This window comes from Anolis carolinensis, chromosome 4, assembly GCF_035594765.1.
Source record: "Anolis carolinensis isolate JA03-04 chromosome 4, rAnoCar3.1.pri, whole genome shotgun sequence".
NCBI classification, from domain to species: domain Eukaryota; kingdom Metazoa; phylum Chordata; class Lepidosauria; order Squamata; family Dactyloidae; genus Anolis; species Anolis carolinensis.
In genome coordinates, this window is record NC_085844.1 from 65,089,116 (window position 1) to 65,111,218 (window position 22,103).

General features: G+C 43.3%; 2 long non-coding RNA genes across 2 annotated transcripts in view; one reads left to right on the top strand and one right to left on the bottom strand.

The window, feature by feature from the left end:
* LOC103278546 (uncharacterized) overlaps nt 1-14,330 on the top strand; it is a 31,301-nt gene extending 16,971 nt beyond the window's left edge. The window contains exons 2-3 of the long non-coding RNA XR_010006054.1: nt 9,070-9,228; nt 14,103-14,330. This is a non-coding gene — a long non-coding RNA (uncharacterized LOC103278546). The remainder of the gene's footprint in view (nt 1-9,069; nt 9,229-14,102) is intronic.
* LOC134298932 (uncharacterized) overlaps nt 1-22,103 on the bottom strand; it is a 44,561-nt gene that overhangs the window by 9,186 nt on the left and 13,272 nt on the right. The window lies entirely within an intron of this gene.

A 22,103-nucleotide genomic window follows, 5' to 3' on the forward strand; every position in this document is an offset into this window, starting at 1 on the left:
GCCCTCTAAACTGGCAGCAATTGGATAAAAAAAATTATTGCTCTCCCTCTAATTAGGACTTTATTTTTCTTTTCTTTTTGTTGTATCAACCTTGAGGCGTGGATGATGGGTTGTGTTGTCAAATTTTGAGGTTGGGGGGCCTGTACTTTTGTTGTTTTGTGAATTGCCGTGATGCCATCACTCTTTTATATATATAGATGGCAAGAAATATAGCAATATTTATAGACTCCATAAGTGATTATTCACAAACATCAAGGAAACTACATATAGAAGTGAACAATCGTTTGTATGAAGGCAACAGATCAAATAACATTTGAAACACCGATATTCATTTATTTAAAGCAAAATAGAGATAACTGTAATAGACCAGAATTCCATGCCATATATGCAGCATGTGTTTGCATAGTGAAACGGACACATATACCCTCTTCAAGCTATCTTGTCTGTCTGTTTATTTTATATATCTCACCTTTTTTTTTTCTAATAGTGGGATTCCAGATGGCTTAAAAATGACTAAAACCAGTACAGATTAAAAAACATAATTCAGCAAAATGTAAATATAGAAGTTATTTTAAGACAATTAATCTATAGAGTTAAAGCTATTTGAAATTTACTAAAAACATTACATATAAAAATAGCACAGCATAACACTAAAAGCCAATTCCTGAAAGCCTGACAGTTTGGGAAAGTTTTCAATTACTAGTGGAAGGAGACCAATGAATTGCTAACTTCACTAGGAAAGAATTTCCAAAGTCTGGGAACAACCATAGAGAAGGCCTTTGATTTAGAGCCTTTATCTGGGATAAAGCAGGTTTAACACTTGTTTTTAGTGAGAAGACATTGCCTTTCCAATCATGCCAGTACACTGACAGAATCAAAATGGGTAAAACTCCCAATTTCCCCATTTTTTGAAGATGTGTATGCAGGGGCGGTTCAATCGCAAGGCAAATTAGGCCGTTGTCTGTGGGGCCATCCTTTAGGGGGCACAGTTGAGGTGCTCCAGCGTGCGCCTGCATGTGTGCACCCCCCCCCCCCCGCGCCTCCTCTTCCCAGGGTTGCTCTGCTCGCCTTCGGCCTAGGCCCGCCTTTGGGCCTTCAGCCTGGGCCTGCCTTCAAGCCTTCGGCCATGGGCCCACCTTTGGGCCTGTGGCTGTGGGCCCGGCTTCGGCCATGAGCCCGCCTTTGGCCATGGGCCTGCCTTTGGCTGTGGGCCCGCCTTTGGCTATGGGCCCACCTTCAGCCTGGGCTCGCCTTCAGGCCTTTGGCCGTGGGCTCACTTTCGGCCTGGGCCCACCTTTGGGCCTTCGGCCATGGGCTTGCCTTTGGCCTGGACCCACCTTCAGCCGTGGGCTTGCCTTTGGCCATGGCCCCACCTTCGGGGCGTGGGCCCGCCTTCGGGGCGTGGGCCCGCCTTCGGGGCGTGGGCCCGCCTTCGGGGCGTGGGTCCGCCTTTGGGCCCTGTGGCCGCTTTGGGGCCCTGTGGCCGCTTTGGGGCCCTGTGGCCGCTTTGGGGCCAGGCCCACCTTAACCCACACCTATGGCAGGCATCCTCAGAGTTGTGAGGTCTGTTGGAAGCTAGGTAAGTGGGGTTTATATATCTGTGAAAAGTCCAGGGTGGGAGAAAGAGCTCTTGTCTGTTTGAGGCTAGTGTGAATGTTGCAATTGGCCAGCTTGATTAGCATTTAATGGTCTTGCAGATTCAAAGCCTGGCTGCTTCCTCCCTGGTGTGATGAACCATGGGCCTTGTAGTCCTGCTCAGGACATTGTAATCCCTGATGAAGATGAAAACTTGGGTTTTTTACCTTCCCAGTCTGAACTGGATTCCTCTCAGCCAGATCCTTCCCAGGCAGATCTGGAAACCTTGCACCTGCAAGAAAGTTGTGCCCCAGAAGTATGTCAAACAACCCCAGAGCCTACTTCTCCCGTGTTCTTGCGCCGGGAGTTTTGTAAACAACAGAGAAGTTTGGATTCAGCTTCGCGCAGGAGTGCGAGGATAGCAGCTAAGAATGTACCCAATTAACATTGGTTCTCGTGAGAATCTTTAAGGAGTTTAACATCTGGTCTCAGAGTTTAGCTTTCGTTTCTGATTCCCAGAGAACCGCTTTGGTGAGAAAGTTGGACTCTATATAGGTGTTTTGCCCGCGTAGCAACTTCGCGGAGTCAATTCGTCAGCCTACGGAGCGAGTTGTGTCTGGACAGCGCGCTCCGATTCAAGCCTCGCTTCAGCTCAAGCCTTGCCTTGCTTTCCAGCCTTCGCCTTGCTTCCCAGCCTTTGTTTACCTACGGACTTTGCCTTGTTTCCCAGGACTAATCCTTGCCTTGTTTCACGGATTTTACCAAGTTATTCCACGGACCTTGTTCTTGTTCTTAGTTACCTTGTTCCACGTTCAAGCCTTGTTTCAAGTATCAAGTTATTTCCTAGCCACGCTCAAGTTTTATGGACTAACGGACCTTGTCATCTCCCCTCACTTTGCTTGGCAAAGTGAGTGTTTCGGTTATTGGATTACAACTTTGGACCTTAATATTTCTTATTGGACATTGCTTTTTGGGACTAATTCTGACCTTTCCTGAAGGGTCTAATTCTGGACTATTTTCTATACTTGTTTTTATTAACTTTATATATTCCTTCAATAAAGATATTAGTTAGATTCTGGCCTCTGTGTATGGTTATTGGTGCCTCTGCCGCCTGGGTCGTGACAGTTTGACTCCGCCACCCATAAGCACCAACTAACCGAGGCCAGGATGTCTACCGGAGCCGCGCCGGCTGGACAGCCGCTCAGCTACACCATCAGCAAGGACGAAGTGGACCGCATCCGTGACAGACTCAACGCGCAGGATGGAGAAATAAAAGGGTTGAGGGAGCGCGGAGTTCGCCTCCCGGCCATGGCGTTGCCTACCAAGTTTTCTGGAGAAGCTGCTAAGGTTCATGTTTTCCGCCGCCAATGTCAAGCTTATCTAGAGGCCCGTGATGCCGAGTTTCCCCAAGAAGACATCAAGGTGGCGTGGGTCTACAGTCTTCTGGACGGACCAGCGGCTAGCTGGGCGACGGCCCTGTTTGATCAAGCCTCCCCCCACCTAAGTTCAGCACAACGCTTCTTGGATCACCTTAAGGAGACCTGGGGAATCGAGGACAATTTGGAGGCAGCCGGTCACAAACTCCGGCGCCTCCTTCAAGGAGACAGACCCATGTCTCAGTACATAGCCGAGTTCCGCGTGCTGGCCCACAACACCGGCTGGAACGATGTAGCCCTCAGAGGACAATTTCGGGAGGGTCTCAACATTGAAATGCTGGAAGAAATCTCCAAGGTGGATCCTCCCCATTCCCTCGAGGCACTCATTGATCAATGTTTACGGGCTGAAGTCATGATTGCCAACAGGAAACAATGGGTTCGAGGCCAGGGCGGTAGAGCCGGGGCAAAACCCCCCGCTCCCGCCAGTGTTCAGCCACGTCCGGTGTGGAGACCTCCGCCGCCAACCCCATACCCCAGAGGAGGCGAGGAGGTGCCGATGCAGTTGGGCAATGTACGTCCCAGACTAGATGCCGCCGAGAAGGCCCGTCGTCAACGCTTGAACCTCTGCTGGTACTGCGGGAACGGGGGCCACTTCGCCAGAGAGTGCCCAGCCAAAGGGAAGCCTGCCGCCCGTCTTGCGGCGGCGTCCTCCACGGAGTCGAAGGCGTCTGAGCCGACTGGCACACAGCCGGCGGGGGAAGCCAACGACCGGGTGTAGAGAGGCTCGCCAACCCGGTCAAAAAATCCATCCAAGAGCCGCCAACCGGGGTCCTGTTCCTTCTCGTGGTCACATTATGGTCAGCAAAAAGGGGACCCGTCATGATCCACGCCATGATAGACTCTGGAGCTACCAACAATTTCATCGATAGAGAGTATGCCGACTCTCTGGGATTACAATATCATGATTTCAAGAATGCCGTGTGGTGCAAGCCATAGACGGCCGTCCCCTCAAGACGGGCCCCGTAAGCCAGTGGTCGGAACCCACCAGGATGTGGATAAGGGAACATATGGAAGAGATTTCCTTCTTTGTTACCGAAGTTCCCCATTTCCCTGTGATTTTGGGAATTCCATGGCTGACACTCCACGACCCTAGCATCTCCTGGTCCAACAGAGAACTGCAGTTTGCTTCACCGTACTGCCAAAACCATTGCCTCGTAGCCAAGGTATGCCATGCCACAGACTCCGAGCCCATCATCACCTTGCCAAAGAAGTACTCCGAGTATTGGGATGTATTCAATGAGAAAGAAGCCGAAAAATTACCCCCACATAGACCTTATGACTGTGCCATTGACTTGGTGGAGGGGGCCCCGATCCCGCGAGGGCATCTCTACTCCCTGACTGAACCAGAGCAAGAAGCTCTCAGGGAATTCTTAGAGACAAACCTTCGCAAGGGGTTCATCAGACCCTCTCAATCCCCAGCCGCCTCCCCAGTGATGTTTGTGAAGAAGAAGTCAGGGGAATTACGCTTGGTGGTGGACTACAGAGCATTGAACAATATCACCAAGCGGAACAGCTATCCCCTGCCCTTAATCTCGGATCTACTGGACCGACTTCGAGGAGCCAAGGTCTACACCAAGCTGGATCTTCGGGGGGCTTATAATCTAGTTCGCATCAGAGAAGGGGACGAGTGGAAGACCGCCTTCCAGACTAAATTCGGATTATTCGAGTCCCGAGTTATGAATTTCGGTTTATGCGGAGCTCCCGCAACGTTCCAGCATTTTGTCAACGATATTTTTCAGGACTATCTAGACAGATTCTTGATAATCTACCTGGACGATTTTTTGGTGTTTTCCAGATCACAATCAGAACATGAGAACCACGTCAAAATGGTGTTGCAACGACTGCGGGATCATGGACTTTATGCCAAGCTAGAAAAATGCGCTTTTGATCTACAAGAGGTAGATTTCCTTGGCTACCGCATCTCGCCTCTAGGGCTTTCCATGGATCCAGCCAAAGTTTCAGCAGTATTGGAATGGCGGGCGCCAACTAACAAGAAAGAGGTGCAGCGTTTCTTGGGGTTCGCGAACTACTACCGCAAGTTCATTCCAGATTTTGCCCGCTGGTCCGACCCCATCACTAGCTGCATCCGTGGAAAGCAGCCTTTCCGCTGGACTGATCAAGCAGAGAAAGGGTTCCAGCAACTGAAGAAACTATTCACCTCCCAGCCAATTCTACAGCACCCAAATCCTGGAACCCCTTTTGTGGTGCAAGCGGACGCCTCTGATGTGGCTATTGGGGCTGTACTCTTACAACCGGTGGGAGATCACCTCCATCCCTGTGCCTTTTATTCTCGTCAACTAACCACACCAGAGAGGAATTACACCATTTGGGAAAAAGAACTACTGGCCATAAAGGCAGCCTTTGAAACTTGGAGACATTGGCTAGAAGGGGCCAAATTCCCCATTGAAGTCCACACTGATCATCGTAATCTAGAACATCTAAGAACTGCCCGCAAACTAAATCAGAGGCAGCAACGTTGGGCTTTATTCTTTGAACGTTTCAACTTCCAGATCCATTATGTGACCCCAGCTCAAACCAAGCAAGCAGACGCCCTGTCACGTAAACCGGAATACGCTGCAGGACGCAAGGAGACCTTTGAATCCCAACTGCTACAACCTGAGAACTTTGCCACGCTCACAGTGGGGAACACCAATTCCAGCCCCATTGGTTCGACTTCCCCTACTCCAGGACCCATCTGTGCTCAAGAAATCAGGGCTAGTCAGCAAGCAGATGCCTGGGCGCAGGACCAACTTCGCCAAGGTCTGCATTTTCCCTTTTCGCTTAAAGATGGGCTGCTCTGCTATAGAAATCATGTTTATATCCCACCCGGACCGGGCAGGGAAAAAGCGCTTCGTCTGTGTCATGACTGCAAGCCAGCAGGGCATTTCGGACTATTTAAAACCATGCATTTGATCCTAAGAGATTTTTGGTGGCCCAAGATCCGCAAGGATGTGGAAAGATATGTCAACACCTGCCCAGTATGCCAGCGCTCCAAGATACGAAGGGAGAAGCCCTCAGGGCTTTTACACCCCCTTCCTACCCCATCTCGCCCATGGGAAATCATTTCCGCGGATTTCATCACTGACCTACCACCTTCCTGTGGATTCACCACGATCTTAGTGGTGGTGGACCTATTCACCAAGTTAGCCCATTTCATTCCCTGCGAAGGCCTCCCCACGGCCAAAGAAACTGCGGATCTATTTCTTCAGCATGTTTTCAGACTACATGGATTGCCCAAGAGTTTAGTCACAGACCGTGGATCTCAATTCACCTCTCGTTTTTGGAAGGCACTACAAAAACTACTGGGCATAGACTCTCGCTTATCTTCAGCTCATCATCCCCAAACAGATGGGCAAACGGAGCGCACCAATGCCACTTTGGAGCAGTATCTTCGCTGTTATGTAAACTACCAACAGGACAATTGGGCTTCTCTGTTACCACTGTCTGAGTTTGCCTACAATAATGGAGTTCAAGCTTCTACAAAAGAAACGCCGTTCTTTGCAAACTACGGTTTCCATCCACGTTTCTTTCCCCCTGTCATTGAAACTTCAGAAGTTCCCGCAGCAGAGGATTGGCTGCAGGAACTCACAGCAGTGCAACAACTTTTGCTCCAGCAACTGGACCAAGCCAAGGAGGACTATAAACGCCACGCTGACAAACACCGCCAGCCGGGCCCCGAAATCAAGGTAGGAGATCGGGTTTTTCTGTCCACTCGCTTTCTGCCCTCCCACCGCCCATGCCGGAAGTTAGATGCCCGCTTCATTGGCCCCTATCCAGTGGTGGCGCAATTAAACCCCGTGACTTTCAAACTCCAACTTCCGCGTTCAATGCGCATTCACCCAGTGTTTCACCGTTCCCTGCTCCTTCCGGCGGATGGTGTGCGTCCAGATACAGACCAACCGGCCCCCCCTCCTGTTTTGATGAATGGGGAGGAGGAGTTCGAGGTTGAGGACATTTTGGATTCTCGCTTTCATCGCCGCCGCCTACAATATCTCATTGACTGGGTGGGTTTTGGCCCTGAGGAACGCTCTTGGGAAGACGCCTCCACAGTCCATGCTCCTGATCTAACCCGTCGCTTCCATCTGACCTATCCCACCAAACCGCGACCTCGCACCTCGGGGAGAGGACCCCAGTTTGGGAGGGGCCCTGAGGAGGGGGATAGTGTGATGAACCATGGGCCTTGTAGTCCTGCTCAGGACATTGTAATCCCTGATGAAGATGAAAACTTGGGTTTTTTACCTTCCCAGTCTGAACTGGATTCCTCTCAGCCAGATCCTTCCCAGGCAGATCTGGAAACCTTGCACCTGCAAGAAAGTTGTGCCCCAGAAGTATGTCAAACAACCCCAGAGCCTACTTCTCCCGTGTTCTTGCGCCGGGAGTTTTGTAAACAACAGAGAAGTTTGGATTCAGCTTCGCGCAGGAGTGCGAGGATAGCAGCTAAGAATGTACCCAATTAACATTGGTTCTCGTGAGAATCTTTAAGGAGTTTAACATCTGGTCTCAGAGTTTAGCTTTCGTTTCTGATTCCCAGAGAACCGCTTTGGTGAGAAAGTTGGACTCTATATAGGTGTTTTGCCCGCGTAGCAACTTCGCGGAGTCAATTCGTCAGCCTACGGAGCGAGTTGTGTCTGGACAGCGCGCTCCGATTCAAGCCTCGCTTCAGCTCAAGCCTTGCCTTGCTTTCCAGCCTTCGCCTTGCTTCCCAGCCTTTGTTTACCTACGGACTTTGCCTTGTTTCCCAGGACTAATCCTTGCCTTGTTTCACGGATTTTACCAAGTTATTCCACGGACCTTGTTCTTGTTCTTAGTTACCTTGTTCCACGTTCAAGCCTTGTTTCAAGTATCAAGTTATTTCCTAGCCACGCTCAAGTTTTATGGACTAACGGACCTTGTCATCTCCCCTCACTTTGCTTGGCAAAGTGAGTGTTTCGGTTATTGGATTACAACTTTGGACCTTAATATTTCTTATTGGACATTGCTTTTTGGGACTAATTCTGACCTTTCCTGAAGGGTCTAATTCTGGACTATTTTCTATACTTGTTTTTATTAACTTTATATATTCCTTCAATAAAGATATTAGTTAGATTCTGGCCTCTGTGTATGGTTATTGGTGCCTCTGCCGCCTGGGTCGTGACACCTGGGGGCATCTTTGGTTGGGAGAGTTGCTGGCCCTGTCTGAATTTCCCCTGTTTTCAGAGTGTTGTTCTTTATTTACTGTCCAGATTTTAGAGGGTTTTTTTTAAATACTGGGGGCCAGATTCTCTTTCGGTGGCCTTTTAATTATCTGCCTTGATATTCTGGGTTATATGGCTGTGTGGAAGGACCCCTCACTGCTCTTCCACACAGCCATGTAATCCAGAATATCAAAGCAGAATAACCCACAATATCTGTTTTGAACTGGTTTATCTGAATCCACACTGCCCTATGTCCCAGTTCAATGTTTGCTGCTAAATTTGCAAATATAGTAATTCCTACATAACATTACCATGTATTGAACTGCGTTTTCTGTTGATTTGTTGTAAAACATGATGTTTTGGTGCTTAATTTGTAAAATCATGATGTAACTTGATGTTTAATAGGCTTTTCCTTAATCCCTCCTTATTATCCAACATTTTCGCTTATCCAACGCTTTTATTTTTCAGTGATTGGTTTGGGGGGGGTGCCAAAATTAGTTTGCTTACACTTGAAAATTACCTAGGGCCGGCCCTGTGTGTATGTATTCCTTAAAATGTGTACAGATCTCAGACAACATGCATGCTTGTTTCTGCTAAACATACAAATATAAAAATGTTTTATTTACATACCCAGATGACTTTCTTATGGACAAAATTGCAAAAAGAAATACAGAGATTTCTTCTTGATGATATAATCTTGAACATGCTTGTTTGGGAATCTATGAAACTATGGCGATGCGAAGCCCAGTGTGTGTTTCTCACAGGTAGCGGGGAAAAGGATGCATGAGTAAAGAGTTAAGAAATATAGGACAATATGAAGAAATATGAATAAGTATGTGGGTAACTGCCTTCATATTTTACCACTTGCAAATTGATCTCTCTAGTTCATCCAGGATGCTTATTGAATTTCAGCCTGAAGGACTGTAAAGAACAGCCCTGCTACTTCAATACCTGGCAAACTGGAAAATTCCAGAGGACATGAGAACCTCTCTTGCTCCAAAGATGTACACTTTTACTTCAAAGTGGGCAGGGAGGAGACAAAGGTAGGATTACCATTCCTTTTCTACTTTTAAAAAGTGAGAATGGCAATGCCCATAGTTAGTTTCAAGAGTTTTTTCCTCTTTCTCCCATAGCGTTGGTTTACAAGATATGTTTTCTTTTGTTTTTTTAAAAAGCTATCAATGTTTAGAAGATTTATAAACCACTGACCAATGAAATGTTCTAAAACTGTAACCTACCAGTGTCCAAATCTGTGCCTTTGTCCATTTCAGAATAATGGAAGTACTAATTTTGGAAACTCATTTTATTGAATACAATAGATACGTCTCTCTTATAATCTTTTTAGGGACTTTACTTGCTGTCTACACAGGATTTATAGAGCCATCTGAGCTGTGTATTGTAGGCTTAACCCCCTAATTTGCTGCTAAGTAGTGTAGATGTATTGATTCAGGATCTATTTCACTGCAGAGCAGTGGCCTCATTGATTAACTTCTAAAATGCTACTGGAATAAATCTAACAGTTTGTCCAAAAATATGATAATCACATTCACTTTCAAGATTCTGATTCAATTTCAAAAGTGCAGGTCAATAACTGATTACTCAAATCTGACTCATCATATTCTTTTTCAGCTGAAATAAAAATTTCCTTGTATGAAATCACAGTGAAATCAAGGTCACATCTCCTGGTATGTTTAAGGTAGAATTTCATCACTGGGAACAACTAATTATTTATTCATTATGAGAACATTAACATGTCATTGTTTATTGATATCACCATACCATCCAATAAGTAAAGTTCCCTGAACAATTATCCAAATTGGTGTAAAACCATGAAATACATAAACATGAAACATAGCATGAAAATTATCGGCAGTAAGAGTCCTGACCATTAAAGGCACTTTGAAGACAGTTTCAGTGTGTGGCATTTCTATGATGCACACCAACAACACACATAGCAACACACATTAAGTGTTTTAATCTGGGATAAGCGAAGTTGGGGGATATTCTGAAATAGAGTCTTCATTTGCATTAGCACACCTTAGTGTAAATCACATTGCATGGTGAAACCTATTGAACAATTAGTGTACTAACAATCCATGCAGGAGTATTGTGGCTGCGCACCCTCTCTCCTTCTCCTATCACATGGGGCAAGGAGTGTTGACTCCATTGTTTCCCCTGTCAGACAGGGGGAAATGTAAAAAACATGCATGGCTCCATTGAAGTTATCTAAAAGGAGACTCACCATGGTGGCAAAGAAGTATTTTTCAACACTTCCTCATCGCTTCTCCTGCTGATGGGGCAGGGCCATGGCCTGTGTCATCTGATGGGATAGGTCCAGATCTGTGACCGAAGAGGAGACCCAGAATAGTAAGGGGCAAAAACCCCCGTGTTTGATGAGGTGACAGGAATTCTCCCATACATCCGCCATTTAGATCCTCTGGAGAATATTACTCCAGCCAGAAGAGTTCCAACAGCTAAATAGGCTGTCGGAATATAAAATACATCTGAAGACCTATCACTTCATGCAGGCCTACCCAGTCAGTTTTAACTACAGTAGAGTCTCACTTATCCAAGCCTCGCTTATCCAAGCTTCTGGATAATCCAAGCCATTTTTGTAGTCAATGTTTTCAATATATCATGATATTTTGGTGCTAAATTCGTAAATACAGTAATTACAACATAACATTACTGCGTATTGAACTACTTTTTCTGTCAAATGTGTTGTATAACATGATGTTTTGGTGCTTCATTTGTAAAATCATAACCTAATTTGATGTTTAATAGGCTTTTCCTTAATCCCTCCTTATTATCCAAGATATTCGCTTATCCAAGCTTCTGCCGGCCCGTTTAGCTTGGATAAGTGAGACTCTACTGTATGAATGTTAAAATCATATTACTGTATTTACTTGAATCTAATGCTCACCTTTTTTGGCTAAATTACCATCCCAAAATTAGGATGTACATTCACATAATATGGTAATCTTGATTCTTGATTCTGAGCCAAAGCCATGGGGAAAGCTACTTAAGGAGCATCTGGAGTTCCTATTTGAGGGATGTCATCTCTAATCTAATGACTACAGCTCAATGCTATGTCATTCTGGGACTTGTAGTTTAATGAGTCATCTCCGCAGAGCAAGTTCAAGACCTTGTAAAACTATATGATTCCATAACATTGAGCCAGGGTAGTTAAAGTGGATTCCATCTATAGCACAGATGCACCCCAAGGTTTTCTTTTCAATTGCTGGAGGCTTTGGTGTTCTAACACTTTTGTTTTTAAAGAAGGAATGCAACCATTGTAATGTGCATCTTTTTTTGGCCAAATTACAAATTTTTGCCACTGTGCATTACGTTCACCAACAAATACTTTATTTGGTTTCAGGGTTTTGAAAATTGAGGCGCGCATTAGATTCAATGGTGCATTAGACTTGAGTAAATATGAGTATATATTTATTGTGTTTTAACCTTTGTATCATGTAATTTAGTATGTGTGTGTTTTAATGTTTTTATGGTTGCATTTCAACTACGTTTTAATATGTACTTCTTTCTGACAATGTTATGCCTTGCCTCAAGCTGAAGGGAGGGCTGGATAAGAAATGGGTTATGATGATGATTATGACCTTTAAAAACACTTTTCTTATGATCTCATCATAAAGAGCGGATTTTGGCAGCATATGCTGGTTCTGCCCTACTTCACCCATGGATCCCGCCGACTCCCCAAAACGACACCAGCGGGGCTCTGTGGGTGAAGTAGGGCAGAGTGTAGGGACAGTCCAAATTACTCTTCTGTCATCCTATGCTTTTAAAATATTCCAGTTTCTCTCTCATCTTTCCATTTCCCTTCTTTGTCCTGAGCTTACTTCCACTGAGTTTGAGATGCAAAAGTACTTTGCACTCAATTACTGCATTTCTCAATTCTAAGATGCACTTCCCCTCCCTATATATAACATTAAAATGGGGTATATCTTAGAATCGCTGGTGCATATAAATATATAGAGGGGGAAGGGCTTTTTTGTCGGTGGCACTGAAATTACTGTGTGTCTTATAATCAAGGGCATCTTAGAATAGAAGAAACATTATAATTCAGAAGGGGGAAAAGGAGAGGAGGGACAAAATCCCTGTAGATTCAGCAAAAGCAAATTACCGCAACTTCACCTAGCTTTTTCATTATCAACTTTTGTCAACTTGTTCACAGTTCAGTTTTGATCTGTCAAGCATTAGGAGTCTCTGAATAAAATCTTCAATTCCAGTCAGGGAAATATCACAGAAGGAAATCATTCAAATAGCCTGTCTCGAAGCATTTAATCCTTTGATGGTTAATGCCATCAATATTTTGATTTCAGTGACAATGCTGCTTTTAAGAACATGCTCAAAATTTTAAGTCCTGCCATATTAAAGGCAACAGAGAAATGGCATTATATCATCTTTGGTTTACTTTCAGAGTCACTTTACTGATCGTCATTCACTTTTGGTGCTCTGATAATACACTGATTCTGAACATCTAATGCCTCATTGAGCTTTAATAGAAAGAAGGGCTGGTGCTGAGTGGTATCTGTCTATTCATGAAATCTGGATAACCTCTACAATATGAAGAATAAAATAAGGTCCTGTAGAAGCCAATAATTTCTAATGAGAAGAGCAAGTATCCTCCAGCATCACATTCTGGAATCAGATATTCAAGTAGAAAAAAAACTACTGTATTTTGAAACCCATATAATCCCAATCAAGAGTTGATGGTTCTGAAAGCCACTTAATGGTCCAAAACAGTTAACAGAGATCCACTCACCCCGACTTTCTCTTACAAGGTTAGTTCATAGGTATGCAAAGAAGTTTTCATTTCAAAAGTTGGCCTAAAGCTTAACTGAAATGTATTTAGAAAAAAATAGTTTAAGCTAGTTTATTTTTTTTTTTCTATAATCTTAGGGCTAGAAATGTTTATCCCCCTACATGCTGTGGAGATTTTAGTTATAGTGTGATGAGAATCATAGCCCTGCAATGCATTACTTTGCTATCCCAAGTGTGTGTGTCTAACCTTTTCTATACTGGTGCTACCTATTGCCACTGTGGAATTTGTAAGAGTTTTTTTCCAGGTTCTTTTCCCAAGTCTAGCTGAAGATATTTTGCTGCTAAGGCAGACTAAGCACCAAATGTCATTCCCTTGCCAAATCTCAGTACAGAGTATCCAATTTAAACTTTGCACTGAAGACCAGCCAGAAATTATTCTAATTTCTGAGGTAGGAAAATTCCGTTGTTGTTGTTATGCTTATTTATATCCCGCTTCCTTGGCTTTAGGTGGGAAGGAATAGTAGAGTTGGATGTCATCTTTATATAGGTGGCAATCATGTCCTCCCATTCATGAATAAAAGTAAAATAATCCTAGATGGATTAACTAACAATGTGTTCCTCTTACCTGGCACCTAAAACAACTACCTTGAAGAAGCTGCCAAAATATGTTTACCTATAGATCTGTCCTCCTTCCCACACTATCAGGGATAGGGAGGATGCACGTTCTTCTGTTGTGTCCCTGCTGAGACGACAGTGCTGCTGAATCCTGTATGCTACTGCCATTTCGCAGAAGAAGAGTGGGCTGTTGATGTGCTAATTAATCTGTTATGTCTGTGCTGTCACTTCCCAGATTTGATAGAATGATCCTTAGCACAGTCAGCAATGCCAGGATGAAATGTGGCCCGGTGTCAATCAGCTGCAGTTTTGCTGCACACCAGTCCCATTACTCCTTGCTAAAGTGCACGTCTAATTTTATCTTTAAAAGAAAAAAGAATTTGAGAAGGAAGATGTGTATATGTATAATCAATGTTGCATGTTTCTTTTATTCAGCAATTAAACAAACATGCAGTAAATCAATACAATGTAGTGTGAATTGGAACTTTCTCAGTTTGTCTCTCTTTCCCCCGTTATTTAGGGAGGAACCTAAGATAAATTGGAAGCAAGAACTGAAAACTATCAAAGAAAAGAAAATGCCACCACCTGGTCTTGGACGCTCAAGTTTAATGTCTTGCAGCAAGGAAGCTCTGCCGTATTTTCTGCTATGGCGGTTCTGTCTCTTCTTCCTTGCCCACTCTCCCTTTTAATTAAATATATTCACACATGAAATAATTTGGTGTAACTTAATAAATGTTTAAGCACCGTTCCCTTCCGTGTAACTGTCTTGTAGTTTATGTCATTATGGCCTACTTTTCACCAGGAGAATGTCTCAATTTTGAGTGTATCAAATCTAATCCTACGGTTTATTGTGGGCAGCCCCAGTTGGTCCTGTTCTAAGGCTTTGCCTCCTTTTTTAGAGGAATAGATGTTGCACGGCTGCACGGCTGGTGGCCCGAATCACCTCAATTTGTTCTAGCAATCAGAGGCAGCTGCTCCATGTGAAAGGAGTGTGGACCACTGAACAGAGCATTAAGACTGACCCCAGGCTGAACGCAAAAAGACTCAGCCTTTTCTACTGGGCTACTGGAGCATGTGCAAACAGATTCACCGAGGTACAAAATGCTTCAGTGATTTAAAGAGAGTTTTCATCTCTCTTTCTCTCGTCTCCCCTTTCATAAATGAAACTGGACAGAAGACAGACTGGGGACAATCTTAGCAACATCTGTTGCCTTTCACTTTTCTCTTAGAGGAGGACAATGTCTTTTCAGAGAGCACTGACATGCATGAGAAAAGGCAGCGGGGGAAAAAAGGCTTCAAGAAAGAAGTATTAGGACATGTTTCCCAACACACAGTTGGTCCCTTTTTATGGGTTGTCTACTACAGCCCTTTTGATTTAAGTTAAAAAGAATTCAAACAAAAAACCTTTCTCTTTTGCCTTTTCCCATCTCCCTCCCCTTTCTGGAAAAGAAAATGTTCAAAAATAAATCTTTCTCCAATTACAATATCCAAGTGGGTTCTCTCCCACTGCAGAATTGTTAAGACTGCCTTGGTTTGCTTTTCTTCTTGCAGTGAAAGGATGCTTGACAGCCCTAGACTTAAACATACTTAATAAGAAGTGTGAAGAAATGTATGCTTTACATTGGTTCACATCTGTTGCTTTTTAATTTTCTCATTAATTTACATTAGCTAATCATAGCTTGGTTGCAATGGCACTGTCTTAACACTTGTACTGTGAGTTTTCCAATCTTGTGGTTTTGCTATTGCATTTGTTGTGTTGTATCTGTTTATACAAATTCCTCTCCAAATCTTTTGAGACTTATCCTGGTTCCATCCCTTACCAAAGCAAGGAACCAAATAAGCATTAATTTTAGTTGTATCAAAGGGAGACATGATTATCTTCTCTTTCCCTCCCCCTTCCCCCATTGCTTTTCACAGGCAATTTTCCTCAGTCCATCCATGACATGCCTTCATAAAAATGACAGATGAAGCAGCTGAGTAACTGGTGGGTATATTATCTTCCTGCAGGCATCTGCTGCTCAGAAAAGTACCTCTTCTATTGTCAGCCTTAGGACTGAGGAGTGAATTCTATATCATACATGAAACCATTTGTACATCCATTCTGCTACTGTGGGAGATAAATTAAATGAGAGCAACTCGAATAAAGACCAACATCAAGGCAGCAGAGTTTATACAGATTAGTAAGAAATGTGTCTGTGTGTTGTGCCAAAGCAGAACTTGAATAAATAAACAGAAAAGTGCTATCAAGAATAGATGTGCAGACACTGGGGATTTAAGACGATACCAACATATATGCATACATTCCACCCCCGGGTAAAATAGCTGTTACAGAAATAATATCTGTCTATGGGTGTCTCAGCATTTATTTTTTATAATTTCCCCTAACTATAACCCTTGCTATCAGTTTGGATAGGATCACACAAAGGTAAACAGGTTTCTACAAACCTGAAGTATTATTTCCCATTCTGGCAAAAGCAAATAGCTTACAATGAAACTCTGTGTGTGTGTACGCACATGTGGTCCCTTCTTCTTTCATCCCAATTATCCTCTGTCCTGATATGCCTGAACAGGATTGCAAGGTCTGAATCCCTCTGTTTTTCTCATTTAGAATCATAAAGTTGGAAGAGACAAAGGCCATCCAGTCATATTGCCATATAGGAATTAGAAACAATTATATTGGTCTTACGTGTTGACTTTAAATTTGACAATACATTTTGTGGGAATTGAGAATAACCAATAGGATTCAGGCTCAGGGCTCCTATTGTAGGCCTGCTGGAGCCTAAGAGATAGAAATAACTTGCAACGTTTTGTAGTAAGCTCCATTGCAATATTTGATCCATACAGATCATCCAACACATTCCTTTCATCCATTTTTATTTTAGGCATGAGCCTAAATATAGGGATATAGAATTGTGAAGTTGAACTCCATGCACCTGGTGGGCCACAGGTTTCCCTGCCCAATCAAAAGTTGCTCCTGTGGGTAGCTCTGTTGTCTTCAATAGCTGTGCTCCCCTGCTAGAATCTCCAGACAAACTCAAGGTCGATTCACAGATTTGTTTAAAATGTTCTAACTAGGAATCTCTAGATCCTCCAGTGTGACTCTATGGTCAACCTCCATTCACGCTGGAGGACCTAGAGGTGTCCAAAGAAAGGATCTCCCAAGGAATCTTTAGGTCTTCTATTGCAATTCTATGTTTAGCTTCCAGCAGTAGTTAATCATTGAGGTATGCTGGAAGATCTAGAAATTCTTAGAAAGATCTTTCAGGCAAAAAAAAAATCAATTTTTTATTAGTGGTTTTCCACTTTCATGGGAGTCCTGTGCCCCTAACCCTAACAAATGTGAAAGACTAATTGTATGTACAAAAAGTTGCACATAGGGTTGTGTACCATCAATTTCATCAGTATTATAACTTTGGCTAAGTGGTTCTTTTGGTATTCATACAGGCCCCTGTTACTAAGTTTATTTTAAACTTTTCAAGCAGTAACAAAATTATGAGTGAATTCTATTAGTGCCATATATAGGTGTAAGTTGCACTATGTATGATGAGTCCCTTTTCAAGACAATGGGAAATAGCCATATTCTGCAGAGAGTAGCAAGATTGAAAAAACTGTTGCAGAAGTGCAACCATGAATCCAGAATAGTGTGCTAACGCACTTACACATAACACACTGCCAGGATCCATTGCACACCTATTGTGAAATGAGGTATGCATTGTGCTATATGCATTGTGTATGCTTTGTGCTATAGTGGGATTCAGCACAGAGATTGCATAGTATTAGTGTAGCATAACTCCATAGCATTAATCTCCTCTGGTGAAGGAGATTAATGCTGTGCTGGGACAATGTAGGACCTTAGTCACTGATGCTCAAATTTTATACTTAATATGATGTTCCTGCAAACACTGAATGTTGCAATATCCTGTTTTTTAACCTTGCTGGGTGTCAGACTGATGATTATAATGCTACTGCTGAAGTGGCTTATGGCCTGAGAACAATGAATAGAAGCTCATGCTGGTAATTCAAGATGAGGAATCTTTTTCGCCTCTACCCGAACACTATTATGCATGTAGCACAAAAAAGCTCATGTAAAATTATTACACGAGAAGCCTAAAATCCTATTAAACTAGCAGACTGGGAATCAGAAAGTTGCTATAGTTAAGAAAAAAATTGCAATTTGTTCATGAGTGGGAGGCCCATTTGAGGAGTGAAAAGCCATTGGGGACATAAAACCTCCACATCACAATAGCAATGGATGTGCTATACAGAAGAGGAATAATTTTCTAGGTGTGGAATATAGTGCCTGTTTCAAATAACAGGTATTCACTCTCAAGATAGATGTTTTTGTGGTGAATAACACATGGTTAAGAACTTGACCTGTATTGTAGTAAGAGTTTGTTGTATGGAAGATTCCCCTGTGAGATGCTTAGCACTGGATAACCACTGAAGTTTTTTAGACTGGTTCAGTCTAGCCCAATTAAATCAATAAATAATAATACTACAGGTAAGATGGGAAGGGTGGTGGTGGTGGTAGAGGTGGTTCATGAACACAAAAATGGAAATGAGATGAAGACTATTCAAATATGATGGCAAGCAAATGATGGCAAGCAATGCAATAGGATGATAGCAATATACTTTTTGGTAGGCATATTCTGCCAGATAGTTATTGCTGTTCTTTCTATTCAGTTTTTGTCTGCCCTGCTGCTATTCTAAGCTTGAAAAAATATTTCCACTTTTATTGATTTATTATTATTTTTGTTAGTGAGATGGTATAAAACAAGGAAAAGCAACTTGTGGCTAAGTGAAAAGAGCTGCAGTGCAATAACATGAGGTTTACAAGTTACCTATTTTTGATGAAATAAAATATAATGATGGATATTTTCAGTCATAGACATATTCGCGTGTGATTGGAAACACGACTAATGTCCATATCAATAGGTAATGCAAAAAACAAAACAAAACAAAACAAAAGGCTAAGGCTAAACGGAGGGCTGCACAAACACAGCAAGGACCAAGTACAGAGAGCACAATAATCCCAAATAAACAGTTCGAGGGGAGGTCACAGGGGCTTACATGTCTTTACACTAATGCTCAGAGCATGGGAAATAAGCAAGACGAACTCCAACTCCTAGCACAGCACCACACATACGATGTCATAGGCATCACTGAAACCTGGTGGGATGACTCCCATCACTGGAATTTAACCATTGAGGGCTATAACCTCTTTCACAGAAATAGAACAAAGGGGAGAGGAGGGGGAGTAGCTTTATATGTCAAAAACAGTTACGTTGCAGAAGAAATGCAAGACTGTAATCCGGGAAACCAGCTTGAAAGCATCTGGATAAGAATCAAGGGAACCGGGACTCAAAAAGATCTTGTCGTGGGTGTCTACTACAGACCTCCGAGTCAGGATGAAGGACTTGATGAAGCCTTCTGTCAACAGCTGACCAAACAGGCACAAAGAAGAGATATAGTAGTCATGGGCGATTTCAATTATCCCGATATCTGCTGGAAAACAAACTCAGCCAAGAGTACAAAGTCCAACAAATTCCTCACTTGCCTTGCAGATAATTTTATGGTCCAGAAGGTAGAAGAGGCAACAAGGGGATCAGCAACTCTTGATCTAATCTTAACAAATGTGGAAGACCTGATCAATACAGTTGAAGTGGTTGGATCCTTAGGGGCAAGTGACCATGTGCTCCTGCAGTTTGCAATACAAAGGAATGCTGAAACTAAGACAAGTCAAACACGCATTCTGGACTTTAAGAGAGCTGACTTCCAAAAAATGAAGGAATTACTGAGCGGCATTCCATGGACGCCGATATTAAAAAACAAGGGAGTTAAGGATGGATGGGAGTTTTTCAAAAGTGAAATACTCAAGGCGCAAATGCAAACAGTGCCAACAAAGAAGAAAAATAAGACAAGTGCAAAGAAGCCAGAATGGATGTCCAAAGAACTTCTAACTGAGCTAAAGCTCAAAAGTGACATGCACAAGAAGTGGAAAAGGGGAGAAATCACCAAAGAAGAATTCAAACGTATAGCCAACTCCTGTAGGGAAAAGGTTCGCAAGGCTAAAGCGCAAAATGAGCTCAGGCTTGCCAGGGACATAAAAAACAACAAAAAAGGTTTTTTTGCTTATGTTGGTAGAAAAAGGAAGAAAAAGGAGGCGATAGGGCCACTGCAAGGAGTAGATGGGGTGATGGTGACAGGGGATAGGGAAAAGGCAGAACTGCTTAATGCCTTCTTTGCCTCGGTCTTCTCACAAAAAGAAAGCCATCTTCAACCTCAGCAACATGGAATGGACGAAGGATTGGGGGAAATCCAACCCCAAATAGGGAAACAAGTTGTCCAGGAACACCTGGCCACTCTAAACGAATTCAAGTCCCCAGGGCCAGATCAGCTACATCCAAGAGTATTGAAGGAACTAGCGGAAGTTATTTCAGAACCACTGGCAATCATCTTCGAGAGTTCTTGGAGAACGGGAGAAGTCCCAGCAGATTGGAGGAGGGCAAATGTGGTCCCTATCTTCAAGAAGGGAAAAAAGAACGACCCAAACAATTACCGTCCGGTCAGCCTCACATCAATACCAGGCAAGATTCTGGAAAAGATCATTAAGGAAGTGGTCTGCAAACACTTAGAAACAAATGCGGTCATTGCTAATAGTCAACACGGATTTACCAAAAACAAGTCATGCCAGACTAATCTGATCTCTTTTTTCGATAGAGTTACGAGTTGGGTCGATACAGGGAATGCCGTGGATGTAGCATATCTAGATTTCAGTAAGGCCTTCGACAAAGTCCCCCACGACCTTCTGGCAAACAAACTAGTAAAATGTGGGCTAGACAAAACTACGGTTAGGTGGATCTGTAATTGGCTAAGCGAACGAACCCAAAGGGTGCTCACCAATGCGTCGTCTTCATCATGGAAAGAAGTGACAAGTGGAGTGCCGCAGGGCTCCGTCCTGGGCCCGGTTCTGTTCAACATCTTTATTAACGACTTAGACGAAGGGTTAGAAGGCACGATCATCAAGTTTGCAGACGACACAAAACTGGGAGGGATAGCTAACACTCCAGAAGACAGGAGCAGAATTCAAAACGATCTTGACAGACTAGAGAGATGGGCCGAAACTAACAAAATGAAGTTCAACAGGGACAAATGCAAGATACTTCACTTCGGCAGAAAAAATGGAAATCAAAGATACAGAATGGGGGACGCCTGGCTTGACAGCAGTGTGTGCGAAAAGGATCTTGGAGTCCTCGTGGACAACAAGTTGAACATGAGCCTACAATGTGATGCGGCGGCTAAAAAGGCCAATGGGATTTTGGCCTGCATCAATAGGGGAATAACGTCTAGATCCAGGGAAGTCATGCTCCCCCTCTATTCTGCCTTGGTCAGACCACACCTGGAATACTGTGTCCAGTTTTGGGCACCGCAGATGAAGGGAGATGCTGACAAGCTGGAAAGCGTCCAGAGGAGGGCAACTAAAATGATTAAGGGTCTGGAGAACAAGCCCTATGAGGAGAGGCTTAAAGAGCTGGGCATGTTTAGCCTGCAGAAGAGAAGGCTGAGAGGAGACATGATAGCCATGTACAAATATGTGAGGGGAAGTCATAGGGAGGAGGGAGCAAGCTTATTTTCTGCTGCCCTGCAGACTAGGACACGGAACAATGGCTTCAAACTACAGGAAAGGAGATTCCACCTGAACATCAGGAAGAACTTCCTCACTGTGAGGGCTGTTCGGCAGTGGAACTCTCTCCCCCGGGCCGTGGTGGAGGCTCCTTCTTTGGAGGCTTTTAAGCAGAGGCTGGATGGCCATCTGTCGGGGGTGCTTTGAATGCGATTTCCTGCTTCTTAGCGGGGGGTTGGACTAGATGGCCCTTGAGGTCTCTTCCAACTCTACTATTCTATGATTCTATGATTCTATGATTCTATGAAAAAACAAACAAAAACAAAAACAAATATACTAAGATATGGTCTTCCTTGAAAATTACTATTTCCATAGCTGTACTTTACAGGTTGGTTAGGTAAGGGATGGGAATCATGTGGCTTGACAGACACTTGTGGACTGCAAGTTCCACCAGTCTCACCCAGCATAAGCAATGATGGGAAATGCTATGCAACAACTGTTAGGCCACATGATTCCCAGCCGTGGATTAAATGAAATTAGCTGTCTTTTACAAGATACACAATATCAAGACAGACCAAGTACATGGCATAAAATCTGATATTACAGTTACAGTTACATTTTAAATTAAAGTTTATATATTTGATTCTGCTAAATATATTCTATCCAGTGTCCCTTTAGTAGGCGGGGCAACTATAAATTGTCAAAAGGAATGTGCTTAGATCATTGTATTGAATATAGGGAGACTTTAAATAGTACTACTGCTATTAATAAAACAATGCTGAAATGTGTGGTTTTATTGAAGGTTAAGATTAATATAAAAGGTTCAATGAAACAATGCATTAATGGAAAAATAGTATGAACAACCCAACCTACAATGATGTTTTAAATAGCAATTGA